The sequence below is a fragment of the Schistocerca americana genome, chromosome 3 (assembly GCF_021461395.2).
Source record: "Schistocerca americana isolate TAMUIC-IGC-003095 chromosome 3, iqSchAmer2.1, whole genome shotgun sequence".
NCBI lineage: Eukaryota > Metazoa > Arthropoda > Insecta > Orthoptera > Acrididae > Schistocerca > Schistocerca americana.
In genome coordinates, this window is record NC_060121.1 from 888,417,860 (window position 1) to 888,445,636 (window position 27,777).

The 27,777-nt window shown below is 38.6% G+C and overlaps 1 protein-coding gene across 1 annotated transcript in view; it reads left to right on the forward strand.

Moving 5' to 3' along the window:
• The window catches only part of LOC124605231, a 135,626-nt gene that overhangs the window by 96,701 nt on the left and 11,148 nt on the right, over window positions 1-27,777 (forward strand). The window lies entirely within an intron of this gene.

Consider the following 27,777-nt stretch of genomic DNA (forward strand, 5'->3'; position numbering starts at 1 on the left):
CGGAGATCCGAATGGGGGACTATTTTACCTCCGGAATATTTTACCCAAGAGGACGCCATCATCATGTAATCATACAGTAAAGCTGCATGCCCTCGGGAAAAATTACGGCTGTAGTTTCCCCTTGCTTTCAGCCGTTCACAGTACCAGCACAGCAAGGCCGTTTTGGTTATTGTTACAAGGCCAGATCAGTCAATCATCCAGACTGTTGCCCTTGCAACTACTGAAAAGGCTGCTGCCCCTCTTCAGGAACCACACGTTTGTCTGGCCTCTCAACAGATACCCCTCCGTTGTGGTTGCACCTACAGTACGGCTATCTGTATCACTGAGGCACGCAAGCCTCCCCACCAACGGCAAGGTCCATGGTTCATGGGGGGTCATATTCTGGGGTAATTCATCAAAACGAGCAAAAGTTTTTTTTAGTATGCAAAAGCGTGTAATAAGCCTCATTTGAGGTAAATGTAAATTCAAGAACGTCATGTAGAAACCTGTTCAAGGAACTCTGTACTGTAACCACTGCTTCTCTGTATAGTTATTCCTTAATTAAATTTGTTGCAAGCAATGTAGCTCTGTTTCCAACCAATAGCTCAATACATAGTATAAACACAGGGAATAAGAACAGTCCTGGTACAAAAAAGGGTCCAGTATTCAGGAACAAACATTGTCAATAAATTGCCAGCAACCATTAGAACCTTGCTTTCAGAGAAAGCAAAGTTTAAACAGAATTTGAAAGACTTTTTGATGGGCAACTCCTTCTACGCTATAGGCGAATATCTTAACAGGGACTGTTATACAAGCTTAAGTACAAATGTCTGTTAGATTTCAGTTTTGACAACACGTGGTCATAGCAGTCAAGATTAGGGATTTTGTGTATGAAAAATGTATTAAAAGTGCTAACTGTGTTTCATTCTGACAGTGTATTAATTCTGTAAGTATTAGGAGTACTATTTTGGTAACCTCCTGACAAATGATCATGGTTGTGAGTATTATATTCAAATGTTTTTTTATGTTATTCTTTCTGACTTGTTCCGCACGTACGAGAATCATCTCATTTTTTGGGTCTATGCAACGAAAACGCAATCTAATCGAATCTGCCGAAGGATGTCCTCACCCTACCGTATTGTACGTTCGCAGTTCTCAGAGCAATGTCCACTATTCTGCATGAAATCCATATATCTGGTATGTTGTGTTCCGACACTCCAGCTTGTGCGACTTTTCTTTCGAGAAACATATCAATGCATAGCGCACAAATCGCCAGCGACAGCCGCGGTTTTTCTTCCTAATATCGACCATACTAATTTCCTATCGACGATATAAATGCTTTCTAAAATTCAAAAATGAACAACAATAAAGTAAGACCTAAAAACGTCACACTGTACAACGTAATGTCGCTCAGAAAAAGTCACAAGTACCGAAATCCGTCGACTGTGGCCTTTGACCTGTCGAGCATTCACCGCATTTCGTGGTCTGGATCCAAGGATAGATATCGAAAATCTGCCAATTAACGCCACACACGAAGTGATCCGGCTTCCAGGCAGATCTCCGACACTAGATCCGATGGGCAGGACCTGCACATTAGTGGACAACGACAGAACTGAGATCGGTGGGCCGTCATCAGTCAAAAATATCCGCGAAACCTGTCCGTGGTTCGGACGTGGCACATAAATCTGGCAGTTTGTCGCCAGGTATTCTCTGGTGCTCTGGCGCTAATCAGGTCATATCTGCTGCTGCTCTGTTGTTGGCTTGCCGTTCAAAAATGGTTCAAATGGCTCTGAGCGCTATCGGACTTAACATTTGAGGTCATCAGTTCCCTAGAACTTAGAACTACTTAAACCTAACTAACCTAAGGACATCACACACATCCATGCCCGAGGCAGGATTCGAACCTGCGACCGTAGCGGTCATGCGGTTCCAGACTGTAGCGCTTAGAACCGCACAGCCACACTGGCCGGCCTGGCTTGCAGATCCTCTCTGTTTCGTTCTTTGCTAAATGACTACCACAGCATGATTTTCAGGAAATAATGTCACTTACTTCTTGCAATAACTATTTCTCAAACAAAACTCTTGTGACAGGAATAATGAATTTTGTAAGTGTGGCTTGTACTCATTAGGTAAACTGGTGAGTAGAACGGAACCAATCGATTCGTCTTCTCTCAAACTGAAGCCACTCAATTATATTTAATAATTCTGTCCCACAGGTGAGAAATTTTCTAGATATGTCACTAAAAGGGTTGTCAGAATGCCTGTTCCTCTTCATAGCTGGTCCTAATAGACTTCTCTCAGTCTGTTGCATCCTGTTGTGTATTTGTACGCTGAAAAGCCAAAGAAACTAGCACACCTGACTAATATGGTGTAGGGCCCCCATGAGCACGCATGAGTTCCACAACACAACATGGCATGGACTCGACTAGAATATGAAGTAGTGCTGGAGGGAACTGACACCATGAATCCTGCAGGGCTGTCCATAAATCTGTAAGAGTACGCGGGGATGGAGGTCTCTTCTGAACAGCACATTGTGAGGCATCCTAGATATGCTCAATAATGTTCATGTCTGGGGAGTTTGGTGGCGGAAGTGTTTAAAGTCGGAAGAGTGATCCTGGAAGCACTCAATAGCAATTCTGGACGTGTGGCCTATCGCATTGTGCAGCTGGAATGGCCGAAGTACGTTGGAATGCACAATGTACATGGATGGATGCAGGTGATCAGACAGGATGCTTACGTATGTGTCACTTGTTGGAGTCATATCTAGACGTATCATGGGTCCCATATAACTCCAGCTGCACACGCCCCACACCATTACAAATCCTCCATCAGCTTCAACAGTCCCCTGCTGACATGCAGGGTCCATGGATTCATAAGGTTGTCTCCATACCCATCACGTTCATCTAGTCGATACAATTTGAAATAGACTCATCCGAGCAGGGGATATTTTTCCTGCCATCAGCAGTCCAGTGTCAGTGTCAGTGTTGAGCCGCCCAGGGAAGGCGTAAAGCTTTGTGCCATGCAGTCATCAATGGTTCATGAGCAGGCCGTTGGCTCCAAAAGCCCATATCAATGATGTTTCGTTGAATGGTTCACACATAGACATAGACATGGCCTAGCATTGAAATGTGCAGCAATTTGCAGAAGGGTTGCACTTCTGTCACGTTTAGCGATTCTCTTCAGTCGTCGTTAGTCCCATTTTTGCAGGATCTTTTTCCTGCCGCAACGTGGCGGAGATCTGATGTTTTACAGGATTCCTGATATTCATGGTACACTCTTGAAAAGGTCGTATGTAAAAATCGCCACTTCATTGCTACCTCAGAGATGCTGCATCTCGTCGCTCATGCTCCGATTATAACACCACCTTCAGACTCACTTAAATCTTGATAACCTGCCATTGTAGCAGCAGTAACCCATCCAACAACTGTGCAAGGCACTTGTCTTATATTGACGTTGCCGAACACAGCGCCATATTCTGCCTGTTTATACAATTCTTTATTTGAATACACATGCCTATACCAGTTTCTTTGGCGCTTCAGTGTAGTATTTGAATGGTGCACATAAATTGTCAGATAAAATTATCTTTCCTTTTATGGTACACGCATTGATTTCATTTGTTTGTCTATCCATATTTAATGTCCTATGTTTCGACGAGATGTTAATCACTAATGTTCTTCCCTTTTTCCATAACTGTCCACTGAAGATGTAATGTGATTTAATGCTATCTTTCCATAAATATCTCGCTCAGTGTGTGTCACTAAGGGGGTTAAAGTAAAACTTATTAATAAAAATGGGCTTTGCTTCTGTTCATCTAGGGGCAGATTTATTTACCTGAAATGCGTCACTGTAATATACAGTAAAACTGCAGAATGGTTGCTGACAGCTGGTCAGAATTCCACAAACTGCTAATTTGAAACATATGCGCAGGTTTTTAATGTTCAAATGTGTGTGAAATCTTATGGGACGTAACTGCTAAGGTCATCAGTCCCTAAGCGTACACACTACTTAAATTAAATTATCCTAAGGACAAACACACACACACCCATGTCCAAGGGACGACTCGAACCTGCGCCGGGACCAGCTGCACAGTCCATGCAGATTTTTAATCATTAAGTGATTTCAGTTTTCACAAGTCAAATTTATTGTCCAATCAACTCACGGTTCTGGTGAGCAACACAAGCTATTGTGCAGCAAGAAATGATGTGACTGGAGTTCCAAATGGTGGATAACAACACACCACAATTTTAATAAACTAATAAACTAGCTGTAAAAACACCAGACTGTGTTCAAGATACAAATTCTGACAAAATATCCTCACTCAAACCGACACAACTATTAATCGCCCTGTAAGTCGATCGGATATGGAATTCAAATGACGTTTCCACTAACTGCTGTGGCACGGTCCAAACTGCGTCCAAATAATTCTTAGTCCTGTGATTGCACCAGAAACTAAGTCGAAAACTGCACAAAATTCGTCAGTCCACACGAAACGCGAAGTATTTTCAAACACCTATGTCGCAGTTGGACCACCGCTCATACTGACCTAAAGAACTCAAAACCAGATGGATCAACCACGAGGCTCTGACAGCCAGACAGCCACTTGGATCCGATAGACAAACTATGTGGAACCTGGCCGCAGACGTTTCAAAGCCTCTGTCACCCCTCCAAAGACTAACCCCTTCTCTAACTGAAACTTTCCTAGCAGATCAAAACTGTGTACCAGACCAAGACTCGAACTTGGGACCTTTGCCTTTTGCAGGTAAGTGCTCTATCATCTGAGCTACCCAAGCACGACTCGCGCCCTGTCCTCACAGCTTTACTTCCTCCAGTACCTCCCTGCTCTAACTCTCAGCATCTCCCACCTATTTTCGTAATTTTTAGGTAATACCGTGATACTTCTGAAGAGCATAATCATAGTAGTACCGAAACCTGGCCCAGATTTATTTATTAAAGCTTCTGGGAACTGATTGGTTGTTTACTAACAGTTGAAAATAAAAAATGTTGGGTATATAAAAGGAGTTCTCAGAAAAACAATTTAGGTTTGTCCAATACCAGCAATGAAGTAATTGTATCACTATGAGTCATTTGTAAATCGTTATTGAACGATAAAATTAATTTAGAGTACTTTTGCAGATTATTTGAACATGAAAATGTGCATTGAGATGAACAGTACTTAAAATATTAAATAGCAAGCATTCCTGGGGTGCAAATAAATCTTCTCTTACTACTATTATAAAATTTAAATTCAGTTATCATAGCAAAAATTTATAATTAAGAGTGTATTCTATGCAATTTCTCATAAAGCTTGTGGAATGAGACTGGATTCTGTAAATGATGTTACGTTAATAATACTCGCAAATTAGAGGAACTGTCAAAGTTTAGGGTTGAGATTACCGTTACTTAGAAAGTTTAACTATATATTGTCATTTTCAGTAAAACTTTTTCAGGTATTTGACCGCATGATCATGTTATTACGCATAGCAACGTTTGGACAATTGCAGTAGTAACCAAATAACAGTAGGGCGAGGGTGTCACACATCTCTTAAAGTTTAACTGGAAATGACTTAGCTGTGATAGCCTTCCCAGTACGTTTTGACACTTTACAAAATGTTTATATATATTTTATACATGTGAAACAAGTAGAAGACTGAGATGAAAGCAGTAAAAAGTGAAAGATTGTGATTATTTTCAATCCCTGATATATTTTCTCGCATGACGTCTCCTATTTCCTTTCCTCTTCCTATATGAAAATCAATAACTAAGACCAAGTTCTCTTCTTTGCCACAGTAACTATTTAAGCGAATAAACATGAAGAAAACAGAATGAACAATTTTTCATGTGGAAACACCTGTAGGCAACTGTGGAATATGATTTGGGATGGTGAGTGAAAATATATAATGGCAAGAAATGCTTGACAATGCATGCTTCTCGCCATATGCTAAGTGTCATTTATCTTTTCTGAATGGCCCGTATCGAGAATGATGGTAATTTGCAAATTTTCAATGCACTCAGAAAAGCAACTGCAATACATACCTTTTCCATTCAATCTTTGACGCCCAACATTTTATCTTTGATAAATATAGGTTATGATCTTTGGACGTTCACGCTTGCCGGTGGAAGTTTGTTGGAGGGAATAGAAAGTGTGCGTTGTCTTATTATACGTTTCTTGTGTGGTGTCTGGTAGTGAGGTTTACCCTACCTGTGAAGATGTCGTACAAAGGGCCACAAAAAGTCCAGAAGGTGATGGTGCAGCCCATCAACCTTATCTTCCGATATTTGCAAAACCGATCGCGAGTGCAAGTATGGTTGTTCGAGAACGTCTCTCTTCGTATAGAAGGCCATATTGTGGGATTCGATGAGTACATGAACTTGGTGCTAGACGACGCCGAAGAGTATCATACGAAGACGAAGGCAAGAAAAAGTCTTGGAAGAATAATGATGAAAGGCGATAATATTACCTTGATTCAAAATGTCAACCCACAGTCTATGGGGGCAATGTGAAAGACAAACTGCCTGTTGCCAAAATCGGCGTCCGTGTGGATTGCTGCCGATACAGTGCATAGTGTGTGTTTGTGGAACTGTCACACTTCCAGTGTGGAACTAAAGTTTGTGTTTTTTCAAGCGCTTATTATTTAATTACATTTCCATTACCAGAGACTGAAAATGTGGACCAACCTTGTCAAAGGCAATTCGAAGTCTTATCATACGCATAATACTTGTCGAAATATATAATTATTGTGATTTGTTTGATCGGAGGTGTGATGTTTCCGTATCTTCTTTTTTTCTTAGTACAGTTTTTCTAACGAGTGATTAAATGTGGATTAAAATACTTTAATAAGCTTCACAGCAAATTAATATTATAATTCACAATCAATAAGGCCCACAAGAACCATAGTTTTTTTAAGATTAAATTTATTTAGATAATAGTAACATTGTAACATTCTGGAAATCTTTCGGAGCTGAACTAATTCGAAAGTGACTTGATGTGTAGAGTGCAGTGCAGGGTACAAGACAACCTCTTTCTTTTTTTTTAATAAAAAAAAACTTCCACTAAATGTTACAAACATTATGATTAGATGTTTGTATTCTGTATGCTACAGTGTATGTACTTCCTGGGTCATTATACTGCTGAATGTACAGAGAGTAGGCTTTCCCTTTGCTTTAGCCAATTTAAACTATAGTTGTTATGCAACTAGTAAAACAAGCAGCCACATGCACCTCTCAGAACTTACATTTATGTGTAACAATGTGTGAATAATAGTTCGTTTGGAATATGATGTTCACTGCATAGTTTACCTGATAACTGGTGCACATTCACTTTTAAAACATTTCTGTGCTGTCACCCATTTTATTTTGTGTGTGTGTGTGTGTGTGTGTGTGTGTGTGTGTGCGTGCGTGCGTGCGTGCGTGCGAGAGAGAGAGAGAGAGAGAGAGACACTTGCGAATAGTTTCTTTAGCTGTGAGACCAATGTTTGTCTTGTGGAGAGATAAAGATCTACTCAGTTATTTTTTGCATGTCTCTGAAAACAAACTTTAATAAACATGAGAAAGCTATTGTTGAAGGTTAAATGAATATCCTTCTTTCATTTTTTGATGTAGGAATTTTTTCGCCATGCTTCAGGTGTAGTAAGTATATAGATCTGCTTAGCTAGGGGTGTATATTTAGTTTAATGTTGTCACCATCTGTATGTCAAAAAGTGTGTGCATGCACACAGTTTTTATTTACAGACAAGGCAGAATCATGTCCGAACAAATTTAAGTAAGAATTGATTTTTGTAAGTCGATAAAACTAATTAGTGAGCAAAAGATTGTGGTATAAACAATTGCTAAATTCTCCCTTCATTTTTCTAAGGTGGGGTCTGAACATCAGATAACCAAGTGGTTTCCAGTCATTTTCATCTTGGCACATCCTTTCCACATTGGAATGATAAGTACTCCAATCCTAATTTCTTGTCGCCATCCATCGTGACTATCACAAGTCTTCCTAATTTAAACACAAAGTAAATTGAATTAGTGTAGTAATTGTATCACTTGCTGTGCACTCTTGTAATCACATCTGAGGAAAAAGGGAAATTCTTATAAGTTATTGTAAATGAGGATAAATTTAATTATATTAGAATTTTCAAAGTTTATCTTGTAATCATAACTATTTATTTCATAGTACAGTTATTTTTATAAAATTTGAGATTTTTAACAAATTAGTTTTTTTATGGAAGTGGCCAAAAAGGCATTCTATAGTTGGATGAAAAATTTAGTTGTGGATAGAGTAATATTTACATTCTAATAAGAAAGACATTTAAAGAAGAGAATTTTAACTGTAATTACTATTTGGTGGAAGCTGTGTGTATGATGATGCACTAGCTCATGGCAGAAACTTTGTTTTTGTGAAGAAATAAAATGAAACCATTGACATAGTTAAGACAGGTGTAGTTTGAACACATGATGCTGGTAATCAGTTTAAACATAGGTACAAAAGAAATAAGTGATCTTAAAAAGTATTATTGAGGTGTCTGTTATTCTAGAGGTAGTGCCTATTACACCAATGATGACCGTAACACATGGTGAGGAAAAAATAACTGGATTGGAAATGTCAAAATGGAATAATGTTAGGATTTAAGAGAGAGTGTGTTCATTGCTCAATAACCTGCTAGAAGATGATGTGGTGCACCCACAGTCGTCTTGCAGGTACATCTGTTTTGAGTTAGGTATTTTGATTACTTTTCACAGTATATTACCATGTAAATTTGTTGTAAATAACCCACTACAGTTTAAAAGGGACAGTGATGTAAATAATTACAAAACCAGATGAAAATGACATTCATTAGTCCACATTATGGTTGTCTTAAGCACAATGTTGCAGCTAAAATTTTTAATCGGTTAACAGTGATGTAAAATGTCTTAAATATACCAAAGTTAAATTTGAAAACAAATTGAAAAATTTCTATTTCACTACTATTTGTATTACATGGAAGAACTTACTTTGTGATTGTAGGCATAATTAACCGTCAACAGTACTTTTAAAAAGTGTAAGTGATGAGCATGTAACCATAGTTACTATGAATGTGTAATAAGAATGTAAAATAACTCGTTTTACATTATCAGAAACTATAGTCTTATACAGGACACTAGCTGCCCAAAATCACGGACAGCAGTGCTTTATGGGGCAGAATAATTAATAGCCCCATTGGAAATTAACACATGAAATGCTGAACTACATTCATGGAAAAGAAATGCTGTAAATCTAGGTATATGCCACGGTCCCCTACACATAATTCACATAGGCATCATGAAGACAAGATTAGACTAATTATAACATGCGCATTGGTATTTAAGCAATTATTCTTCCTGTGATCTATATGTGAACAGAAAAGGAGAAAGGCCTAATAATTAGTACCATGAGACATACCCTTAGCCATGCAGATCACAGTTGATTGTAGATGTGGAAGTATGATTGTGGCACTTGTTTGCAGAACTACACAACAAGAAAATGGTAAGTTTAACCTAGTCTCTCCCAAACCCATTTGCATTTTTCGTAATTGGTGTTTGTGATATGAACGCACCTAATAGGCACCAGAGATTTGTTTATTTAAGCAGATTATCTGACTAGTGTATCGTTTTTGTAACAAAGTTGCATTAAACATGGTTGGGTCATACGACAGATGAATCTGTTACTAAAATTTGAATTTTGCATTGCCATTCATTGGCTTCACCAGCTCTATCAAACTGTCACTTTCCAACGTAACCTACACCTTGTGCAATGCTACAGATGAGGCCACACTACATCTCTGGTTTTGAGGGAGACCACTATCACACACCAGTTATACATTTTGAATGCCAGAGCTTGGTCAGAAGTAACACTTTCTTGATTCTAGGAGTCCAGTAGTTTGTGCCTATCACAACACTTTCCCTCTGACAGTCTGTGTGGTTTGTCAGTTTGTTTGCTGCACTCTTATTTCCTTTGGTGACAAGAAATTGGATTAGGTCAGAAGTCCTTGTCTCCAAGCATTAGATGTTAAATTGTGCTGTGTATGGGATACTTGTATACAATGAATTACGACATGTGCAAACATAGTTGACACTGGGCATGGTGGCTGATGGAAGCGACAGTACAGGCATTTCCAATTTATAGTTGTTCCCAAAAGCAAACACGCTGAGTGTCAACTTTTTCTGCGTGAATAGTAATCTCAAGTTGGTTATTTAATATTTTTCATGAGTGACTTGAACTACAATGACTTTCGCTTTGTTGAAGTAATTACATGATTCTCAGTCTTTTCTCTTTAAATCTAGCAGAGATCTCTTTGTTTATCCATTTCATTGTTTTTCTTCCTCTCCTAGAAATTTTGTACATGTATCTCTCCATTTTTGCAGAACCACTCTTGGTTTTTAAACAGAATTTGCATTGGGAGACCATGTATTACTGTCATAAACCAAACTATTAATACACGCTAATTGTAAACATTCCATTTTAGACACATCACGCAAAGTTGTGTGAAATTTTTGGTTTTTAAAATTCAGTCTTAATCACACCACATATGTTACAAGAACATGATGACCGGTTTCGGTCATATCACACGACCATCATCAGACCCATGGCATCCTTTGAAGATGAAGATGGTAGGTGGAGCACTCTTCTCTGTTGCTGTGATGTTAACTGGTCGACATCACAGCAACTGAGAGGAGTGCTCCACCTACCATCTTCAAAGGATGCCATGGGTCTGATGATGGTCATGTGATATGACCGAAACCGGTCACCTATGTTCTTGTAACATACGTGGTGGGATTAAGACTGAATTTTAAAAACAAAAAAATTTAATCACTGTTCCAAAAATGTTTATTAAAATTGTTCAAAGTTGTGTGAATTGTTCCTGGCCATTTTATATTTTTATTGCTTATTTCTGTTCGTATCCATTCAGTAGTTGAGGCAAATAATGTCATCAGCATCAGTGGGTCACCACATAAATACATTTATCAAATGTTCACCTGAGAAAGGTGAAGTGTATTATATTATTTCTACACTATTTTCAGGCATGACAATGTATTGACTCTGAATTCTGCTCATTGCTACATCTTGTACAGCAGCCAAAATGAATACAGCTTGCCAGTTATTTGGCTTTTTCTGTACACCACAATTACAACCTCTTGTTATAATATGGAACGTGTCAGTTTTACGAATGTATAGTACGAGGTTTGCCCAGAAAATAATGCACCACATTTTTTTCTTCACCAATTCTTTATTGATCATAATGAGAATTACACACACCAAAAGAATGGTGTTTTATCTACACACATTTTTCCATGTAATCTCCATCCATTTCTATGGCCTTCCTCCAGCATGAAACAAGGGCGTGTATGTCCTGTAGGTACTAATCCTTGTCCTGGTGGCGGAGTCAGTGCTTCACTGTGTGAATCACCTCCTCACCATCCTCAAAATGTCTCCTACAAATGGCATCCTTTAATGGTGAATGACATCAGCTCACTGTAACATGTCAGGTGTGACAGCCTTGGATGGACTTCCCGACCGCTGCAAATCGTGGAGCTCTGTCGAACCGCCTTCCACTGAACTCACCCTCCGTGCCAAGCGACTAACTGATGCTATCTGTCAAAAGTGACGGAAACTTGGCGCACTCACTCAGGAGATTTCAAATAATATATACGTAACCTTTCGCATTAATAGCATTGTTTTCAGCCGAAAAAAAGTACATTACTTTCTGGGTGGCCCTTGTATATTGTCTCACTGTAACATACTGATCATTCAAATAATATTTATCATGCTTGCAGTGTTTTATACTTAACTATTCTCGATGTCTTTCTTTTTTCATAAGCCTTCAGAAATTGTTCTGTGGAGGAGATTGATTTGCCAAGCAGATAGGCATTTGGTCTGTGTTTGAAGTTAATTTTGTTTGGGAATTCACAGTTCAAAAGTTGTCCTATTGAGTAATCTACTGAAGTGCATAAGCAGTTATGGTTGCAGTTAAATTCTGAACATTTGAGGGTTCCTGCTTTATAAGTGCAAGGAAACAAACGTAACTCACTGGAAATTAGTCCCATCACTTGTTAACGTTATAAGTGTGTTAACTTTACAGGGTGTCACAAAAAGGTACGGTCAAACTTTCAGGAAACATTCCTCACACACAAATAAAGAAAATATGTTACGTGGACATGTGTCCGGAAATGCTTACTTTCCATGTTAGAGCTCATTTTATTACTTCTCTTCAAATCACACTAATCATGGAATGGAAACACACAGCAACAGAATGTACGAGCGTGACTTCAAGCACTTTGTTACAGGAAATGTTCAAAATGTCCTCCGTTAGCGAGGATACATGCATCCACCCTCCATCACATGGAATCCCTGATGCGCTGATGCAGCCCTGGAGAATGGCGTATTGTATCACAGCCATCCACAATACAAGCACGAAGAGTCTATACATTTGGTACCAGGGTTGCGTAGACAAGAGCTTTCAAATGCCCCCGTAAATGAAAGTCAAGAGGGTTGAGGTCAGAAGAGCGTGGAGGCCATGTAATTGGTCCGCCTCTACCAATCCATCAGTTACCGAATCTGTTGTTGAGAAACGTACGAACACTTCGACTGAAATGTGCAGGAGCTCCATCGTGCATGAACCGCATGTTGTGTCGTACTTGTAAAGGCACATGTTCTAGCAGCACAGGTAGAGTATCCCATATGAAATCATGATAACGTGCTCCATTGAGTGTAGGTAGAAGAACGAAACTAAAATGAGCTCTAACATGGAAATTAAGCGTTTCCGGACACATGTCCACATAACATCTTTTCTTTATTTGTGTGTGAGGAATGTTTCCTGAAAGTTTGGCTGTACCTTTTTGTAACACCCTGTATATCACAGCTTCATCATAACCCACACACCCCCAGCAAAAAAAATCGATTGTGTGTGCACGCCATAGAGGTGGCTGAATGATACACCGCCCATTGTTACAGTGTATTTCCCCACCACTCGTCTTCTTATTTGCACACCATCCTAATAGAAATAAATACAAATAAAGAGTAAGTATACGTCAGTTTGAAAGTAAGAATGCCAAATGAGAACGTATGTCTAGTTCCCACTTGACACGATATCCGTTACGGCTTTCTCATAGTCAGTGTGCTCACTAACGGGACATCCATGGGTAAGTGATTATCTTCAAATAAGGTTCATAGTTTCTTATGTACAGATGCTCCAGAATCCATCTTCTTGTAGCCATTCCATTCTCCCTATACATTTCTCACTTTTGCTTAGTAATGTGGTATAGTACGATTGCTGTATTGTGCAAAACAGTTTTGTCACTTCTCACAATGACAAGTAAAAGTTATGTTGCAGTTTAATCATTGGATATGTAGCCAAATATACAACCGAATGCAAAGCTGTTTGTCTTGGGATGGTACAGACGTAAGTCCTATACAGTTTGTCATTTTAAATTTGTTCTCAAAACTGCTATTAAATGTTGTGCAGCTGTTTCCGCACCCACATCTATGTTGTGAAACATTGAAGCAATTTGTTCCTGTATGTGTGGATATAGTTGTCACCACAGTACAACTGTGACAAACCGTAAACACCCTCACAAAGTTGTTGTAGAAACCAAGGCGTAAATGGATATCTAATACCAACTAGGAAATATTTAATAGCAGAAAACTCAGTATTTTTCAGTGGAATAATTTACTGAAGACTCTGATATACTTGATGACCTGCTTTGTCATCACATAACAGATGAAAATAACTTTGAATGGGGTAGCAAACATCTGTTAAGACATTTTGAACATATCATAAAAAGAAGTATCTCCCAGAGTAGGTCTGTGTTTCATGCTCAACTTTTAAGAGATTCTGCTCAGGGCTTACGTTGCGCTTTCAACCATTTCTTGTCATAATAACTGTCTCCCCGCTACCAAATTTCTCCAGTGCACACTCATACTGTTTCTTACTATAGCCACGCCATTTGTAAACCCTAAATTTATTATTTACGTGTACAGCCACGTGAGGGATAACCCATGTAAACCAGCATGTAAATATTGTTCATCATACTGTATTGGTACTTCGTCTCAACACTCAGTAGACGCAATGGTACCGACCAACCGCCATGTCGTCATCAGCCGATAGGCGTCACTAGATGTGAATATGGAGGTGTATGTGTTCAGCACACTGCTCTCTTGGTTGTTGTCAGTTTTCATGATCAGAGCTGCTACTTCTCAGTTGGTGTCACAAGGGCTGAGTGCATCCTACTAGCGAACAGCACTCAGCAGACCCGGACAGTCACCCATCCAGGTGCTAGCCTAGCCTGACACGACAGCGCGTAACTTGGATGATTTGACAAGAACGCTGTTGGCACTATAGTGATACAGTGATTACTAAATCAGTCAGTGAAGATGAATGGATTATTGGCGTCTGTAAGTCATTTAGAATGGAAGCTGTCTGCTGTGAACCAGTCATAAGTCAATTCCACAAATCCCCTTGCAATGTCTAGTAAGTACCTATCTGGACACTCAATCAGTAGACCTGTGTCATCTGGGGAGAAAAAAGAAAAAAAAAGTTTCTTAGGAGACCTCCGGTGCCTGTGGTAAATCAGTTATGTAGGTCAAGAACATGAAGGGACCAAGAACTGAACTTTCTGGGGCTTGTTATTTAATGTTTTTTCACTCTGACTTTGCGTTTCATAGTATCTTTTGTTAATGAGACCCCTCTGTCTTATAATGCAAGGGGAATATCTGTAATGCCACATTATGTTTTCATCTAGAGTTTTATGATATGCACAGTCAAAAGCCTGGGCAAAGTCACTGTAAATGCCAAGCGAATAGTTTTACTTGTTTGGTTCTACCTATAACAGATAGTTCAGAAGCCCACTCATGGAGAAAATATATCAAATGGCAAGAAACGGAGCTGACTTTTTTGAGGATGGTGATGTTGAAATTGGTATCATGTCAATGGTGTAATTGTGGCATCATTGATCACCCAAGTACTAAAGGCAACTAAATCAAGTAGAAAGATTGACTAGATATACAGTGGTACTACATCCCAGAAAGGAACTTTGAAACATTTAGCTCTGAGCAGGAGAATGTAGAGGAACTGGGCCTCAACATTAGAAGAATAATTGATGAAGCACTGGAGAGATATGTTACTAGATGAATAGTTCAACAATAACCATCAATAACAAAATTATGTAATTGGCTAGCTAAAAGATCTACTCACCAAGCAGCGGCAGAACACACACATAAAAGATGTTGTGATAGGTAAGCTTTCGGAGCCAGTGGCTCCTTCTTCACGCAGAAGGGGAAGGAAAAGGGGTAGATTTGAGGAAAGTCACCTGTAACCGTGGGGAGACACTGTCTTTCCTTCTCATTCCGTATGGTAAGTCTCCCCTGACCCATGGTTCTGGGTGACTTCCCCAAAATCTATCCCTTTTCCTAGACCTCTCCAGTCCTTTTCCTTCACCCTTCTTCCTCCCCCTTCTACCTGAGGAAGAAGCCACTGGCTCTGAAAAGCTTGCCTATCACAACAGTCTTTTATGTGTGTGTTCTGCTGCTGCTTGGTAAGCAGATTTTTTATCTATCCAGTTAAATAATTTTAGAAGAATAGTTTGTAATTGAAAGGACTCATCCTTGGTATACTGTCTCTGTAATGAAACTCTAATGAAATTGTGACTACTGCATAACAGATGAAAAACAAAGCAAAGGGCCATAGGGAGAAATGCTGAATTAAACATATTTGAACACGGGGAAGTACATGATGCCTTCAGTTACTACTGTAGCCAAGTCACAAGGCCACTCACAAAACGGTGAATCTGAAAGCTATTGATGGCGCCAAAGTTAGTGTCCAAGACAGTTGTGGACAGCACAGGAACCAAATGTGATGGCAGAGAAATAAATTGAAATCCTGAAGTACTAACCCAGTTTCATTCTCACGCCACTGCAAAAACGAGTGATTTAGATATTAGTGTCTGCAGCATTGAAAAACAGCTGAAATTGCTAAATTTGAACAAAGCTCCATGGCACAATGGGATCCCCATCAGATTCAACACAGAATTTGTGTCAGAGTTAGCCTCTCTTTGAACCATAAAAAACAGTATATGCCTTGAACAAAATAAATAAGTTTGTGCAGTGGCTGGAAGGAAGCATAGGTGATACCCATTTACAAGAAGGGCAGCAGAATCAATTCAGAAACCGCCTTCCAACATCTTTGACATACACATGTTGTAGAAGTTTAGAACATATTCTGAGGGTCAAATGTGATAACATATCTTGAATGGGATGACTTCCTCCATGTAAACCAGCATGAATTCCGAAAATATCCACACAAAACAATGGTAGATGCAGTAATATTTGACTTCCAAAAAGCATTTTACTCAGTACCATACTACCACTTATCAGTGTAAGTATGGTTGCATGGGTTATCACACAAAATTTGTGACTGGATTGAGGGTTCTTGTCTGGGAGGACAAAGCATGTATCATGGATCGAGGGCCATTGACAGATCTAGATATAATTCAATATATGCCCCAGGCGTGTTGATAGTCTCTCTCTCTCTCTCTCTCTCTCTCTCTCTCTCTCTCTCTCTCTCTCTCTCTCTCTCTCTCTCTCTATGTGTGTGTTATTTGTGTTAATCTTGTGAGAGGTGTTCTGATAAAACTGTGGAAAATATTAATAGTAACCTACAAACTTTTGCAATGGTGCACTTGTGTATGATGAAGTACTTTTCTGAAAATGCTGCAGAAATATTTCGTCAGGTCTTGGTTGCATTCTAAAGGACACAATAACTGGCACGTGATTTTAAATGTTCAGAAATGTAAAATTCTGCACTTCATGAAACACAAATCTGGAGTATGCTGTAACTACAGTATCAGCGAGTCGGAATGGGAATCACTCAACTCTCACAAATTCCTGTGTATCAATCTGCAGTGATAAGTAGAATCATCACAGAGGCTCAGCTGTTGGTAGAGAAAGTGATAGACATAGGTTCATTGGTAGAATACTGGGAAAATTCAATCAGTCTGCAAAGAAGAGTGCATAAAAAAACACACGTGTAATTCAGCCTAGAATTTTGCTGAAGCGTTTGAGGCTGACAGGATATTGATCAACAAAATGTGTATGATATTATAATGATGATAAAAGAGGCTAAAGCAGTTTACGAATAATTTTTTTATATCGAAGCAATCACAACCCTTAACAAGCTGTCCCAGTATGGATGCCATGATGCCGTATTTGTTATATGTACAAAGAAGAGAAACACGAAAGGTAACAGGTTCATTTTACTACAAAAGATGCTGAAAAAGCTGAACAGGTAGACATGTCCAAGACAGCCACCACGTAACATGTAAAAGCTTCTAACAAAGCTTCAAGAGCCATTATTAAGTGAGAAGTATAAAAATGTACAAAATACTCTATGTATCTTGTTTAAGGGACCATGAAGACAAGATTACACTAATTACATTGTGCACAGAGTCCTTCCTGCACTCCATACTCAGATCAAATGGGAAGAACCTCTAATACATGGTGCAATTTGAAGTACATTTTGCCATTTACTTCATATTGGAGTGCAAAGTATAATTGTAGGTGCTGCTCTATATGTTATGGCAGACACTCAACACATGCCATAGGTATACTTCTCCTTCTTAGGCAAAAAGGTTGCACTTGTTGAGTCGCACTTAAGTCCTGCTCCTTGTAAACATGAAAATGCAATTCATTGCATGTCTTTTGTATAGGCGAAGATACCAGTACAATACAAGGCATATTTTTATCATCATGAATTGTTGGATTCTCCATCTAGAGGTAGCTGTAAAATCTCCTGAATCCTCCTCGGAGAAACGTGTGCCAAATACTAATATAGATAGTCATTCTTTTGGCTGGCATATGGGATGTGAATGTCTTGATTATTACTATAGATGTAGCTGCATCACTTAATGGTATTTATTCAAAGACCTTTAAAGCCTGAAGGAAAGGTATTTCATCTTTCAAAGCAGGTTTCATGGAACAAGCACAGTAAAACTTCAGATTGGCCAAGGGCTTAAAAATAATATGTACCTCAAAATTTGTCACCTACCTGAGACCAGTTATAAACAAGAACTAGAATTCCTGGCACAAATCTTCCAGTGTATGAAGTGGAATGCCTGCACCAATTAAAGTTACAGTTTTGTGGTTCTAAAAAATCCACCCCAAAAAAGTTTGAGACTGACAGTTACAGGACCACCAGGATATGAATTTTGTGACATACTTGTTGATTGTTTGCTTGTTAAACATGCATTTAACTAAACTAGCTTGCTTGATTTATGAAACTGGGCAGTGTTGTACACATGAGGAAGGTTGATCTTTAAAAGTTTGTAAGGTTAATTTGGTGGCTGTACTGGATCCACTTGATAAGAAACTAGTCACTGACTTACATATTCATTATATGACTTCCCTGTACTCAGTCTATGAACAGTATTGTGCTATGATGCTGAGAGGGCTTGGTCCTGTGTGTGAACAACAGCAGCAGAGCTGGTACTGCTGTTGTGTAAAAGAAACACAGCTTTGGTTTGCTGTGTCCATGGGTGTTGACTGTCATTGGACTCCATGGTTCATGCAGCACACTACTTCAGTCTTCTGATCTATTGGCATATTGGGCCTATGTGTAATCTGAAAAGCTTGAATGATTTCAAGAATTTGTCTAACAATGGGTCTACTAATTTTAATTCCTAATGAAACATTTCCTGGTCTGGTTTGTACCGAACAACGACTTCTGCATATAAAGGTTACGCAAGGGAGTGTAAAGGTGGCTGGTATTACAGATCTTCCCATGAAGATCAGCTACCCAAACTTAACAAGATTGCACTGGTTTCTTCAACAGCTGGTGAAACACTAGTTAAGATGTCCCTAAGTGTGTTTGCTTATCATAATATATTGTAAGCAAATCATAAATTTTGGAGAAAGAAATTACATCTGAGACTGCTGATTGGGCAAGTTTTTCAAAACAGCTGATACACATCAGTGCCTGATTAAGCTGCAGCCAGTCTTTGTTTGAATCACAAAATACAGGAAATAATGGTAGAGGCAATGTAGTGAACACAATGTTAGGGGCAGTTGCTTGGTTGCCATAGATTTTGTCTGTTGACACAGCATCACCTGTTCCAGTAATTGTTTCTGTTCTGCCTGCTGTTTGTAGCATGCTTCTGGTTGTAGCTTCTGCTGCTGTTATTGTTCTGTGATGTCTGTTCACACTATCATGCTGTGGTATAGTTTACGTTGTTGTCTGATGGTCCTCATTGTTAACATTCTGTTAGCAACAGTTTTGGTATTTATGGATCTCAATAAAAAACTCAAAAAGTAGGAAGCAGAGGAACTACTGTGACCGTGCAGTGATCAGTTGTGACATGCAAGTCCCCAATAAAGACAATCCACTCATTTTTAAGTGCTATCTGGCATTCTGCCAGATAGCTCCTTATTTGTGGGCAAGTTGTTATAGTAGATATCTATCTGAGGAAACAATGTGAGAAGCAGTTTAGGTTAGATTAGATTTACTTTCATTCCAATTGATCCGTAGTGAGGAGGTCCTCCAGGATGTGGAACATGTCAGAAAAACAACAATACACGACAAAAATTTACAACTAAAACAAGTAAGCTAATGTACCATTCCACAGGTCCCAAGTGGAATGATTGTCATGTTTTAATGAACACTAAGAGTCATTTTACAAATAATAATGCACTGAATTTAAAATAAAAAAGTGTTTTATTTATTTATGAGGTAATAAACATGTAATACAACTACTGTAATACTTATTTACAATGAACACATTACTGCACTGAAATGGTGCAGAAGTTAGATTATACTTACACACACACACAAATTTTCAATGAACACATTACTGCACTGAAATTGTGCAGAAGTTATGTTGTACTCATATACAAATCAGTTGGTTTTACTAAGAAATTCATCAATGGAGTAGGAGGAGTCGGCCACCAATAAATCCTTTAGGCTTCTCTTAAACTGAATTTCATTGGTTGTTAAGCTTTTTATGGCTGCTGGCAAGTTATTGAAAATGTGTGTTCCTGAATAATGCACACCTTTTTGTACAAGACTAAGTGACTTTAAATCCTTGTGAAGATTATTCTTATTTCTAGTATTGATTCCATGAATTGAGCTGTTGGTTTGAAAAAGTGATATATTTTTAATGGCAAATTTCATTAAGGAATAAATATATTGGGAAGCAGTAGTTAGTATCCCTAGTTCCCTAAACAGGCTTCTGCGGGATGTTCTTGAGTTCACACCACATATAACTCTTACTGCACGTTTTTGTGCCCGGAAAACTTTAGCTTGGCTTGATGAATTACCCCAAAAAATAATCCCATATGACATTATGGAATGAAAGTAAGCACAGTATGCCAGCTTTTTCATTTTTATATCCCCTATGTCTGACAAAATTCGCATTGCAAACAGAGATTTGTTAAGAAGCTTCAGCAGTTCTGTGGTGTGCTCCTCCCAGTTGAATTTATTATCAAGCTGTAATCCCAAGAATTTAACACTGTCCACTTCTTCTATCTTCTTGTCATCATATGTTAGACATATACTCTTGGGACACTCCTTACAAGTTCTGAACTGCATGTAGTGTGTTTTTTCAAAGTTTAGTGACAGAGAATTGGCTAGGAACCAGTGATTAATGTCCACAAATATTTTATTGGCTGATCTTTCTAAGACTACACTTGATTTGCTATTTATTGCAATGTTTGTATCATCGGCAAACAAAACAAACTTGGCATCTGGTAATGTTACTGATGAAAGGTCATTGATATACACAAGAAAAAGTAAGGGCCCCAAAATGGAACCTTGTGGGACCCCACATGTAATTAGTTCCCAGTTGGATAGCTTGATACATGTCTCTTTCCTAATAACACCCTTTGTTTCCTGCCAGAGATATAAGATTTGAACCATTTTGCAGCATTTCCCGTTACACTATAATATTCTAGTTTACTTAAAAGGATATTGTGATTTACACAGTCAAATGCCTTTGACAGATCACAAAATATACCAGTTGCCTGCAAATTTTTGTCTAATGAATTAAGCACATTTTCACTGTAAATGTAGATAGCCTTCTCAATATCAGAACCTTTTAGAAATCCAAACTGTGACTTTGACAGTATGTTATTTGAGATAAGATGGTTATAAAGATGACTGTACATTACTTTTTCGAAAATTTTTGAGAATGCTGGCAACAGTGAAATTGGACGGAAATTTGATGCTATTTCTTTATCTCCCTTCTTAAACAGTGGCTTAACTTCAGCATATTTCAGCCACTCAGGAAATATTCCACTGATAAACGACTGGTTACACAGATAGCTTAATATGTTACTTAGCTCAGAATCACATTCTTTAATTAACTTTGTTGATATTTCATCATACCCACTAGATGTTTTTGATTTTAAAGATTTTATGATGGACATTATTTCTGTTGGGGTAGTGAGGGTCAAATTCATATTATGGAAGTTACTTGAAATGTCTGGTCTAAGGTAATCCATAGCAGCATCTACCGAACCTGACAACCCCATCTTTTCAGTAACAGCTATAAAATGTTTGTTAAAAAGTTCTGCAACACTATACACATCTGTCAGCAATGTATCATTTACTCTTAATGCTATTTGTTCCTCTTCATGTCTGGTTCTACCGGTCTCCTCTTTCACTATATCTCATATTGCCTTTATTTTGTTATCTGATATGACTATCTTTTCCTTATAATATATTTGCTTTGACATCCGTGTTACAGTCTTTAATATTTTGCAGTATTTCTTATAATGTGCTATAGCATCAACATTGGAAATGTTTCGGATTGACAGATACAGTTTTCTTTTTGTTTTACAAGATACCCCTATTCCTCGAGTAATCCATGGCTTCTTTGTAGACTTTGCTCTAACCTTGGTAAGTTTTGGGGGGAAGCAGTGTTCGAATAAGGTAAGCACTTTATTAGCAAAAATGTTATATTTTTCATTCATGCCATGAGCACTGTAAACATCAGTCCAGTGAATGTCTCTGAGGAGTGTCCTAAAATAATCAATTTTTGGCTTACTGATTACCCTCTTGAGCTCAGATTTAACAGATTTTATATCCTGTTCAGTATTAATATTTAACAGAAGAAACTGCATGTCATGGTCTGAGAGGCCATTGAATATTGGTTTTGTAATATAATTTTGTTCATTGGACTTTTCTATAAAGATATTATCAATGGCTGTTTGTGAGCAAGTGGCTATCCTAGTGGGGAACTTTACAGTGGGAATTAAGTTGAATGATAGTGTTACTAACTCAGATAAGTTCTTATTGGGAGAGTCTTTAAGGAAATCTACATTGAAATCACCAGCAACCACTATTTCTTTGTTTTTGGTTGTTAAATGGGCCAGTACAGCTTCAAGGTGGTTTACAAACAGATTAAAGTTACCTGCAGGTGCTCGATATACACTTAATATTATGAAGGATTTTTTGTGAAATTCTAATTCTGTTGCACATGCTTCCATATGCTGTTCTAGGCAAAATTTATGAATGTCTATGTTCTTAAATTTATGACAGTTGCTGATGAATGTGGCAACTCCTCCTTTCTCCATTTCTGATCTACAAAAGTGAGATGCTAACCTAAATCCTGTAACACTTAAAAGTTCTATACCAGTGGTCACATGATGTTCAGAGAGGCAGATTATGTCAGCTGGGTTTGAAGACTCTAATTCATCTATGCAGATAGTTAATTCATTAATTTTATTTCTCAGTCCTCGAATATTTTGATGCAATAAAGATAGCTGACATTTCACATTGACTGAGTTAAAATTGGGTGGAGTTAAAATATCTGCTGGCAGTTGAAAATTCTTAACCAATGGCTGTTTATGCTGATGTAATAAGCTGGAATTATGTTTTTTGATTTCTTTCTCAAACTGAAGGTTTGTCTCAGTTCTAACCTCTCTTAAAATTTGCTTTCTCTCTGTCCTCCCTACCCTAAAAAAGGGTCTTTTCTGAATCCTATAACCACTGGTATTTTACCACTCATGACAGTGCCTCCCCTCTTTAACTTTCCTGCTATTTCCTGAGCCAATTTACCCTTGCCCTTCCTGTTGAGGTGAAGGCCATGCCTAGTATAATCCCACCTACTGAGAGAATCAACATGAACCACACCAATGTGTGAGCCCGCACCCGACATGAGCAGCCGTTCCAGCTCCAAATTAACTCTCTTGACAGAAGAGTTCAAATGAGGTCGGTCATGGCACCCAAGAACAGATACAAACTCAACACTAGTATGCTCCGATGCTGGTGCAATCTTCACCAGGTCACACTCTATACTGTACCCAGGATCTCTGTCAATACTGTTACCTGCCCCACCCACTATAACCGCGGTGTCTTCCTTAGTGAAATCTTTGCAAAGTGATCCTAAATCCTCTGTCACCTGCTCCAGACCAGCACTAGGTTTAAAAAAATTGGTGACCTGGTATTCTGATCCTAGTTCATCCTGCAAAAGTTGGCCAACACCTCTTCCATGAGAACTACCTAACAACAACACTTTCTTTCTCTTTACTGATTTCCCTACATTCTTACTTTTCAATTTGCTGCTGAAAGTTTGTTGTGTCCTGTCTACACCTGCAACTGCTTGAGGCTCACCAGCTTCTAACTGAAGCAACAGGTCAAATCTATTTTCCACATTCACCATAAAGCTGTCAGACAAAGTTCTAGGCCTGTTCCTCCTGTTGCCTGTTGCCACTTCCCACCTCTCTTTACCCTTCTCCCTCCTTAACCTGTCAAGATCTGCCCTGGCCTTGTCTAACTCAGCCTGAAGGGCGGCAATTTTCCCCTCCTGCTCTAGTATCTTCCTATCTCTACTACAAATCCTACAAAACCACTGATGAGTCTCTTTTACTTCCCCTATTCCCACGCCACTACAGTCACCCACATGGAAAAAACTACAGCACCCATCACACCAAAGCCCCGACCTAACAATTCTATGGCAAGTCAAGCACTTTTTGCTCATGATAAACGTAATAGTTTGTTAAGAATAAGTCAGTTAAATTACAGATAAACACGAAAATATGGTAACACAAATTTGGCCTATACGCAACTGTGTGTAAACAAAAACAAAAGTGCAAAGTTTCTGAAACAACAACTTAAACTTTACGCTACTTTCCGGAAATGCTAGTTAAATAATGAAGAGGTACGCTAAGTTAAATTGCTGGAGAGAGCAAGGAACAACTAAACGAAATTCTATAGATTTGCTACAGCAGAACGTAAACAGAAAATACGACTGTACGGTCTTTTCGCGTTTTCTGCTATATTACGTAAAGAAAAATGAAACCTTTATCGGTACACTTAAACGGCACACTAATACACCTATTTACCATGTAATCAGTACTAATCTATATGTTTTATAATCTAAAATGACTTATCTTTACGAGAACACCAAAACTCGCGCTAGTCGCCTGGCTGCAGGGCTTTAGTGGTAAAGACAACCAATCACTGCTGATGTTTTGTGGCTGATGACTTACAACCTTGGCAGGGGAAGGACTTAGCCCAGGTATCTGTCAAGCAATTGGCAGCTGAGGCACACTTTGCTCTACCCTGCCCCTGGTAAGAACGTGCCCTAGTAGCAAAAGAGTCTCTGGCCACTGAATGATACTAAGATCTCTGTTAGATACTAAACTGCTTATTAAAGAAATTCATCATCCACAATGTTAATTTTTGAAAAGGGTGGTAGTGTGCACACCTACAACAAATTTAAGCCACAACTCTATTTATATTTAGTAATCTATAAGGGCCAGAAACTATACATAATTACAAAAAAATCATGTATATACAGCCCGCAAAATTACTGGTTTTGCATTGATAAATATTGTGACAATGATGTATGGAACATATAACTAATTAGCAATGTGTGTGAACTTTTGAATACCACCCACTGATTAAGTGTTTGGATGGTACCAGGGACTACAAGGATGGAAAAAACCAACACAAACAAAATTGTTACCTGGCACTTGCAGATAAGTTCAATATGGCCTCAAGGTGATAACCAAGAAAAATACGGAGAATCGTGTGCTTGTCTCGCGAGAACTGTTGAAGCACGTTCAAAATTACTGTGAGTTTTGGAGCCATATGGTAGCTTGAAAACAGATCTGTGTGATTCCAAATCAAATTTCTGAAATTAAGAGGAGACAAGCTGGTCTCTCCTCACCTAGGACAGGTGTAAGCAAACAAGACAAAGGCAAAAGTGATGTTCATTATTGCTTTCATGATATGAGGTTGTGATGTTTTGAGTGGCAAGTCTTAAACAGAGATTTTATAGTGAAACCCATATTTTACATTTTCGTTTGGTCCAGACTTAAAAAACGCAAAATTGAGGACAGTGCAGAAATGACGAAAATGAAGAAAAAAAAAAACACACACACAAGCAGAAACACACGTGATTGGCATGTATGGTTAAAAATCACAATCACAATCCTCTCCAATGCTTTGTATAAAATCTGTCTAAGTAAAGGAAATTAATTGTACAATACAGTGTTTAGACAATAATTTGTGGCAATGAATTTCATTACTTCTTATAAATCACAGATGTGTAACAGCAAGTAAACATTTATCAAAAAAATTGAAATTGGTATCTGGGTATGGGGTAATCAAGCTATTTTCAGACATGCTATGGCCACAAATTGTGTGTTCAAAACACTATTTTTTAAAGACTATTCTTTGTGCTCCCCCAGAAAAAAAGCTAAAGTTGATGATGTTGAATTAAACGAAACACATCAGAGCAGCGAAGTGGTTAAACCATAACATAAATGCGGACATCTGCTTAGTGACAAACTTTGTCGCCATTGCTATTACTGTTTAATGCTTTTCTTATGAGCTGCACTTCATATGCCCACCACCATTTAAAGCGTTATTTTAGAAACTTCCTGACAGATTAAAACTAAATTCCAGACTCAGGAGTTCGAGTCTCGGTCCGGCACACAGTTTTAATCTGCCAGGAAGTTTCATATCAGCGCACACTCTGCTGCAGAGTGAAAATTTCATTCTGGTGTTATTTCTGGCTTGATGAGAGAAACAGAGACGTGAAAAAATGAGTTTACTTCCCCAGTTGACAATACGAGCTTATCCGAAGTTGGCTCAGTGAATTTCTGTACATGGCATAAAATATAAATTTTACACTGCATAAAATATAAATTAAAAAAAAAATCTCAGGTGCTACAATTTCGCTTCATGCTCTCTGCCACTGCTGCCAGTCTTTATGATGGTGCAGAGTATATAAGTGAGTAGTGTATGTAGTTGTTGCAACTGTATCATGTCAAATTTGAACATGAAAGTCTTTAAAATGTGCTGTCTCAAAACCTTTGCTCTATTTTCATGTAACATCTCTGTCATAGCACATCATCTACACGAAAAGTATATTTTCAGCAATTTACAAAATGCCTTTGCCCCTCCCTGCTCTGCCATTGTTGAAGTGCCACTCTCCCTCTCCACACATCCAGTAAGTGAGCTCATTGTATTTGTGTCAGTGTGGTATGGTGGCTGTGTTGCCTATTGGGTGACTTAACAAGCTGCCAGCCAATAAGAGTTCACTAGCCAGAAATGGGTGAAGGGTTGACAATTGATATTGTTGCTGAATACAGTACATCAGAAATACATGCAAAAAGATGAGACTGAGTTATAAGTGACACAAGAAAAGGTGGTGACTGGGCCCCCTTCGTCATGTATTTTCTCCATTCAGAACACTTCATCTTGACTGTCTTGCTTTTCCGTTACCGCTACAACCTAGCACTACTTGTATCATAATGGCACAGTGAAGCTGAATGTTGCAAGTTTTTTAACACCGATAACGGATCAGATCAGCATTTCCTCTTTCACATCTCCCCTCTCCACAACAGCCTAAAATATTCCCTTAAACTCCGCCACCACCCGTAGTGCGAACCATCTGTCATTTGTGGCACTTATAACTTGTTTAGTCATATCAGATGTCAATAGGAAGATAACGGGGTGAACTCAAGCAAGAGGTCGAGTAAGAACTTAAAATTAAGGAAAACCTTACTAAGAAGAAATGTAAAATCGGGGAATTTTATAGCATTGGTCTTGCGGGTTTTTCAAAGGGGCTACGAATTTATGGTGTAGAATTGTGAGAAATGTAAAATCGGAGAACATAAAATCAAAGTTCCACTGTATTTTGATGTGCTTAAAATACTGAAGCAAAAGGCCAGCTGAAAAAAGATTTTACCATTGACTGGTGTCTGCACCATGACAACACTCCTTGCAACAACTGTGTGCTACTCAGTAAGCATCTGACCAAGAACATTGTAGCAATGCTGCTCCAAACCTGCCTTCTGATGACACACATTCAGACAAGCACAACCCACACACACTTGACCTGTGTGTTGTCTACTTTAGAAAAAGGCCTTTTGGTCGAAAGCTCAACATGTGTGGCAGTGTTTTTGTTATGTCTGTGTATGACTCAACATCTCTTCTACATGGTGAGTAGCAATCTTTCCTTTTCATAATATTGTTGTTGTTCCAACCGGGAAATAATACAAAATAGATACACTACATAACTATAAAATTTTGAGATAGAATTGTCGGTCATTAGTCACCTACAGGAGACAAAATGGACTGTATAGAAGGATATGATACCATCCTAGCCTTTGGAGCTACTAGTTCCTTCCTTGGGGGGAGGGGGGGGGGGGGGTAGACGACTGACAACCCAGTGTGCAAGGGACCCACCTGTAATGAGGACGAGAGGAGACAGAGATCAATACATAACATGGTAAATGATTAATGGTATTACATAATTAAATAAATGACTGTAAAAACCAGAAAAATGCAAAGTTGA